Raw genomic sequence first — 7,165 nt, forward strand, 5'->3', positions numbered from 1 at the left:
TGATCACAGAGAGAAAATGGGAACAACGTTAGTCGAACTTCCTCAGTAGAGATGTTTGGGAACACAAAAGTATTGCAGATTTCAATAAAACTTTGGAGGTGGCCGTGCAAGTTCTCGACACGCCTTCCTCCGAATTGACCTGCAGTCTGGATCATCTACAGCATCACTGGTTTCATTTCGAATCTGCTTCCGTCGAGGGCAAGCCTCATGATTCCCAGAGAGAAATCATAGAGGTTTGGTGATGCATAGTCCCTAATGAGCCTATTGCGATCGTTTGCCAACAGAATCGGATTCGCCATGACATTTTTATCATTTGGTGCTCTATCTCCAGGCTGCTCCACCATCTCTTTTTTATCGGATTGTGGTTACTGTTGGCGGTCGCTCAATCTTCGTCTAAAAATCCTCTTAATATTCGGGTCGTAATTCGCCAGAGATTGAGAGTCCTGCAAAGAAATCAAAAAAATTACCGTTAACAAACTATTTTGCCGAAGTCCCCGGCAACGGTGCCAAAAACTTGACGCGTTATTTTATTAAGTGAAAATACGGATGATATGCGTTGATGGATTTCATTGTGCACTCAAGTTTCCCCAGTGGAATTCAAGTGTAAATTCCTCTAAGTTTCCTGGTAAGTCCAGGGTCGAACACAGGAACTTGTGAAAATAGATTGCGTTGATAATTTTTATATGAAAACTTTACGGTAACCGAGACAATAAATAAAGTGTTAGGTTATTGGTTACATTGATTAAAAATAAATAACAAATGCGGCAGAGTTTGAAAAGAGTTGGTAAACGAAAAATGCGATGAATATACGGTGAACGGGTTGAGAAAGATATCAGCTAACACTCCGCGATCACGCAACATGCATACAATAGTAAACTACCTCTCGGTGCGAATACCACGACTTCTAAGGCTATAACGCATGCGATAAATATGTGATAAGTCTACAGGGTTTACACATAAACCTCTATTCCTATTTATGCGATGACAAGATGACATCCACACAAATATGCGACCACATAATATCATTCTTATTCCTAGGATGCATGTGATGCAAGTCAACAAACAGAGCTTATCTCTAAGTCCCTATCTCTTATTTATGCAAGCCTAATCTTGCTCTTTCGAGTCTAGATTCTAACCTAGCTCTCTCGAGACATTAGGTTCTTTCTTTAGACTCTCTCTCGAGTAACTCTAAAGGGTATTTTGCACGGCATAAAATAAGACAATCGCAAGCAATGAACTTCCTAGGTCATGTTAGCTTAGTTCTTCTCAATCCATTCAACTAATTTAGCTACTCATACGTATTAAGAGAGTGAGCAGATATAGAAATAGAACTTCCATTGAATAGATATGAAGATGAAGTACAAAATAACAATGCAAGTATAATAAAGAGCCTGGTAGCAATTTCTTGCTGCCAGGCGTTTACACTGTTTCTACTCGTGCTCTAAAGATATTATCGCTCTAGCGAGAGTCAGCCCGCTCTCTGCCTTTATGCCTCAATGTTCTCTCTTGAGTTGCCCTGGGTGATCTCCGACGCCACCGCTCTTCTCTTGCTCCGCCTTAAAAATGGAAGAAAACTATGAACAGAAGGCGGTGAGCTGGTTATATCGTGAACTTGTTAACCGATCAACCCCTTTTCTGAAGAATACACTTGGTATTTATAGGGCATCAATGGTGAAAGACGGTTTCTCTCCCCCGATTATGCAGATGGGACAACTTTAATTCCTGATTGACGCGTTGAATGATTGTTACCGATAAAGTTGAATGTACTTTGTGACTGTTATCGGCTGTCAACTTAATTTGGATTCGACTGCCATCAACTTTCTGTCTCATCGCTTTTAATTGGCCTTTCACCCAGATGCGTCCACCATGTTGCGCTGACAAGGTTGTGGCGATCCTTCTCGAGTGAATGTTTGCGAGCACGATCAACGCAAAGTCTTACCATGAAGTTGCACTTGATCGATAATTTCCTATGATCGTAATCTTACATTGCTTTAGCGCATATTCTGCACAAAAATACAAAAATCAATAGTTCTAATGCGCTGAACACATACGACCACAATATTATAGAATTTATGCTTAATGGACGCAATTTAACATATTTTATCAACGCAATCCAACATTGTTTAATAACTTAGCACTATGATAACGTGCATTTCTGCCCGTTATCACATAGTTGTGCAAAAGCTTATGAAATTGATAAGTTTGAGTTTTATATGAAGTGGATGGAATCAATATATCCTACTATTTGGGAATATCTCAGTAAAGTTGGTTTTGAGAAGTGGACACGTGCACATTCTAGGAGAAGAAGGTATAATATGATGACTACTAATATTTCAAAGTGCTTGAATAATATTTTGAAAGAGCTTAGGGAGTTTCCTGTTGCATCATTACTTGATTCCATTAAATAAATACTTCAAAATTGGTTCTATGAAAAAATTTAATTAGCATTATCCATGAAGACTGTTTTGACAACAACGCAATCAGTCAAGAAGCTTCAAGGGGTCACGAGGATCTGATCCTCAAACAGGGCAATGATAGACAGGCATCGCTAATCTCTTCCTAGCCCTAGTATTCTGAAATCCTTTTTTTCGCTGAAGTGAGTGCCACCAGGGAAGACTTCTAACGTCTGCTTGGAGAATTACAAATACCTTAGCCAATAAAAGATATCACTTATTTCAATTTATTAGTGATAGTTTCTATCGTTGATAACATGTTATCAGTGACAGCTTCTGTCATTTATAACATGTTATCAATGACAGAAGCTAGTGATAGTTTCTATCGTTGATAACATGTTATCAGTGACAGCTTTTGTCATTTATAACATGTTATCAATGACAGAAGCAATCATTGATAGCTTGAAATCACTGATAAAAAGCAGCATATCGTAAATTCTAGTAATATTTTTTAAGCAATCACTGATACGTTTTGTTTTCACTAATATCTTGAAAATATTTCATCAAGAAGGGATAGTATCACTTACAATTTCATTTATATTTTAGTTTTCAGTGACATGTCATTAGTTCACCTACTTGATTACATTTTTTTATTGTTCTTTTTTTTCAAGTTGATCCTATTAACAATAAAGAATATGAAGTAGTTGATGGAGACAATCATTTTTTTGATAAATTTGGCCTCTAAATTGTGCAATTGTCATGTTTGGGATTTTTTGGAGATTCCATGTGCTCATGATTGTGTTGTTATTCGTGGCCTAAATATAGAAATATATGCTTTTGTGTCGGCTATTATTTTTACTATACATTGTTATCAACCTAGAAAGGATCGGTTAATCCTATTGAAAATTATTTTGACTGGAGATCTGTTAATGTTGGTGTGAATGTATTACCTCCAATAGTTAAATGTCCAGCTGGATGACCACAAAAACAAAAGATACTGTCAATTGGTGAAAAGAAAAGCAGCTCAAAGTGTTATCGATGCCATCGTCGTGGCCATAATTGTAGGACATGCAAGTTACCACCAATTGTTTAATGAAAAAGCTTGTTTTGTTATTAATGTTTGTCATCAATTTATCAATGATAGTGAGACAGCTGATGTTTGTCATCAATTTATCCATCAGATAGTGAGATAGTTTGTTACTGATGTTTTTCATCAATTTATCAGACAGCTTGTTACTAATGTTTTGTCAATTTATCGATGATAGCTAGTGAAACAGACTTTGTTATTGATATATCTATTTTTTAGCCAATATAATGTTTTTGTTTATGATGCTTTGTTTTGCTTTAGCCACAAGAAAGAAAGAAACTTGTGATATTTCTCTATACTGATATCAAACTATCAATGATAGCTTCTATCATTGATATCAAGCTATCAATGATATAATGTTGTTAGTGATACCTTCTATCACTTATCTCAAGTGTTTAATTTTTTAACTGAAGAATTTATTTCATCCACTTTAACTATATGAATATCTAAATGAAACAAATGCATTCTCTCGTCGAGAAATTATTTCAACAAAAGTAACTATACTAAAAGATAAGCATTTTGGCATTACTGATAAAGAAAAGCTATCAATGATAGATCCTAGGAAAAAAATACCTTTTAATCCCCGAGTTTTATGGATTACGTGCGTGTTATCCCTAAAGTTTTAAATTAGTCATTTTAGTCCTTAAGTTTTCAATAATAGGTTTAAAAGGTCCTCTTCATTAACAAAACTGTTTAATTAACAGATCTGTCCAAGTAGATTATTTAAATGCTGATGTAGCTTGCTGACTAAGCTGATGATTTAGATTTAAATTTGTCTCGTGAATTTCGTCTCAGGAAGTAACTTCACGAGACGTCACGAGACGAACTTCACTAGAAATGAACTCAACTTCACATCATTTCTATCTTTTGTCTCATGAAGTTTGTATCGTGAAGTTACTTCATGAGACGAAATTTAAAAGAGGAACTTCACAAGAAATGAACTCAACTTCACGTCATTTTTGTCTTTTGTCTCATGAAGTAAATTCATGAGACGAACTTCACGAGAAATTAACTCAAGGAACTCAACTTCACGTCATTTATGTCTTTTATCTCGTGAAGTTCGTCTCGTGAAGTAACTTCACGAGACAAATTTAAATCCAAATTATCAACTTAGTCGGCAAGCCACATCAATATTTAAATAATCTACTTATACAAATATGTTAATTAGTTCTATTAATGAAGAGGACCTTTTAAACCTATTATTTAAATAATGGCTAATTTGAAACTTCAGGGACCAAATGCACCTACTCCAAAAAACTTGGGGACTAAAAAGGTATTTTCCCTAAATTCTATCATTGGTAGCATGTCTATTACTGATACCATACTATCAGTGATAGAAGTTGTGCAGTTATATTTAAAGTTTAAACAATCGAACAACCTGTTAAAGAACATTGAATAGCCTGTTAAAGAACACTGAAATAAATTGAAAGTTGTAACTACATCAATCTCATTTCTGAAAGATTCATATGGATTTTGAAATAAAAAATATCTTGTAAAATACAATTTTAATTTCCAAGAAAATCATAAGCATAAAAATCACTGTCAAACAAAAATCTATCTATTGTTAAAAGAAACAAGTCTATCTATTGCCAAAGAAACAGGAATACGAGTTGTGATATTTTGAGATCAAAGTTTGGAGCATCATCCTTCCACCTTGGAGAATGTCTTATAGCTTGCTTGAAGACACCTTGGGAGACACATTTGGAGAGACCTATTTTAGATTTTTTTTCATTCTCCAAAATTTTCTTGGTTGGTTTTGCTTGTCTTTTCGGTCTCTTATCCATAACAAACTCCTTCATATTTTCAATTGCAATCTTTGGTCTATATTTTTTTGGGACTATTTTTAAGAGTCTTTTCAACAACCTAAAATCATGGAATCAAATATAACATGACATCTATCAATATACTATTAGTAAAGTAAGTAAACCTTCCTATAATTTATGCTATCACTGATAGATGTTATCATTAATAGTATGTTATCACTAATAGTATGTTATCAGTGATGTCAAATATCACTAATAGTAGGCTAATCCTATACTTAAAAACGTAAATTAATCAATAATTACCTTCTTTTTGGTCATATGTTCTTTATTTACGTTCTCTTCCTCTTCTTTATCTTTATCCTTTTTCTCTTGTTGATCTTTCTCTTCATCTTCAAGATATTTCTCTTCATCTTGCAATTGTTTCTACTGGTCATTCTCTTTAGCCTCCTTCTCCTCAATTTCTCGAGCACCCTTTTTTTCAGCCTCATTCTCCTTAGCAGTTTCATCTTCAGTCTGCATGCATATATCATTTATGCTATTGTACTTCCTTATACAAAAAAAAAAAAAAATCACAAATTTTACCTCTTTGCCTCCAACATCTATAACTTCCAAACTAGATGATGGCACTTTGTTTTCTCAAGAGATTCTTGAGATTTCTTTTCACCACCTTCTTCTTTTTGTGGAAGTTGATCACTAATAATTTCTTTTATATAGCTCAATATATCAAGAATCTCCTTGTGCTTTTCATGCATGTCCTTCTTAATGTCTTCTTATCCTTTTTTAAGTTCTTCAATTCCTTCGTGTAGTGATGCTATTTTTCTTCCAATTGATATTTGTTTCCCTTTTTTTCGTTTCCTTTTCAATCTCCATCTTCTTTGTTGCTAGCTCTGCAAAATACCTATAGTAGTTTGATTGTAATTCTTGTTCAATTGGAACTAATAAAGCAACAGTAACTAAAAGTTTAATGAAGATGTTGTGATACTATCACTATCTGACAGCATGTTTATAGAAACAATCACTGATTTCAAGTTGTCATCGATTGCTTCTATCTATGATAATATGTTATCAATGATAGAAGCTATCATAATAGCTTGAAATCAGTGATACTATCACTGATAACTTGAAATTAGTGGTATCTTCTATGTCATAGAAGTTGTCACTGATGTTCAAGTGATAGTTTCTATCATTTGATAGTATGCTAATAATATATAAATAAAGGAAATAACAATGATAAAATACTTACACCAGTGGCTTTGAAAATATTCTATTGATGTGTTTCCAATCATTAGGTTCTTGAGATTCCAATTGAGTAATTCTAGGTCCATCATTGCTTATTCTTCGTGAAAATCAAATAATGGGGTTGGATAATCTTGGTATAATCTCGAAAGCCCAATATACCAAAACAAGGGGAAGTCCTTCAAGGAAAATTGAAGATGGCTTATTGATGACACCCTTCTTAAAAAACTCTACATGCAGTTCAAAGAACACCCTGCCCCATGGATGAGATCTAAACTTTTCTTCATCATTCAACATTTTTAAATGCTTCCAACTTACTTTGTTATGTCCTTGTGTAGGAATTAAGAAGCTTTTTAAAAAATACAAGTGTGCAAGTTTGACCTTTACATCAATGGGTATATTGGCATCAGAACCTAACAAATTAAAAGTAAGTTGGAGCTCTCTCCTTACAATTTTCATATTTGTCTTGAAAAAGAAGTTCCTAATTGTGTTGTCCATTGATTCTTTTTCACTGTAGATACTATTGGGATTGGTGTCCTAATTCTCTCAGAGTCTCGTAGTTTGTAAACATTGTACACATTGTTATGAATAAAATAAGAGTTATTTTATTTACATTTATGCATATCCAATAAACAAAGATTCGTGGTTATTGTATGTAAACTTAAGCATGTATATGAGATATACAA

The sequence above is a fragment of the Benincasa hispida genome, chromosome 2 (genome assembly GCF_027475165.1).
Source record: "Benincasa hispida cultivar pf3 chromosome 2, pf3_genome.v1.1, whole genome shotgun sequence".
Lineage (NCBI taxonomy): Eukaryota > Viridiplantae > Streptophyta > Magnoliopsida > Cucurbitales > Cucurbitaceae > Benincasa > Benincasa hispida.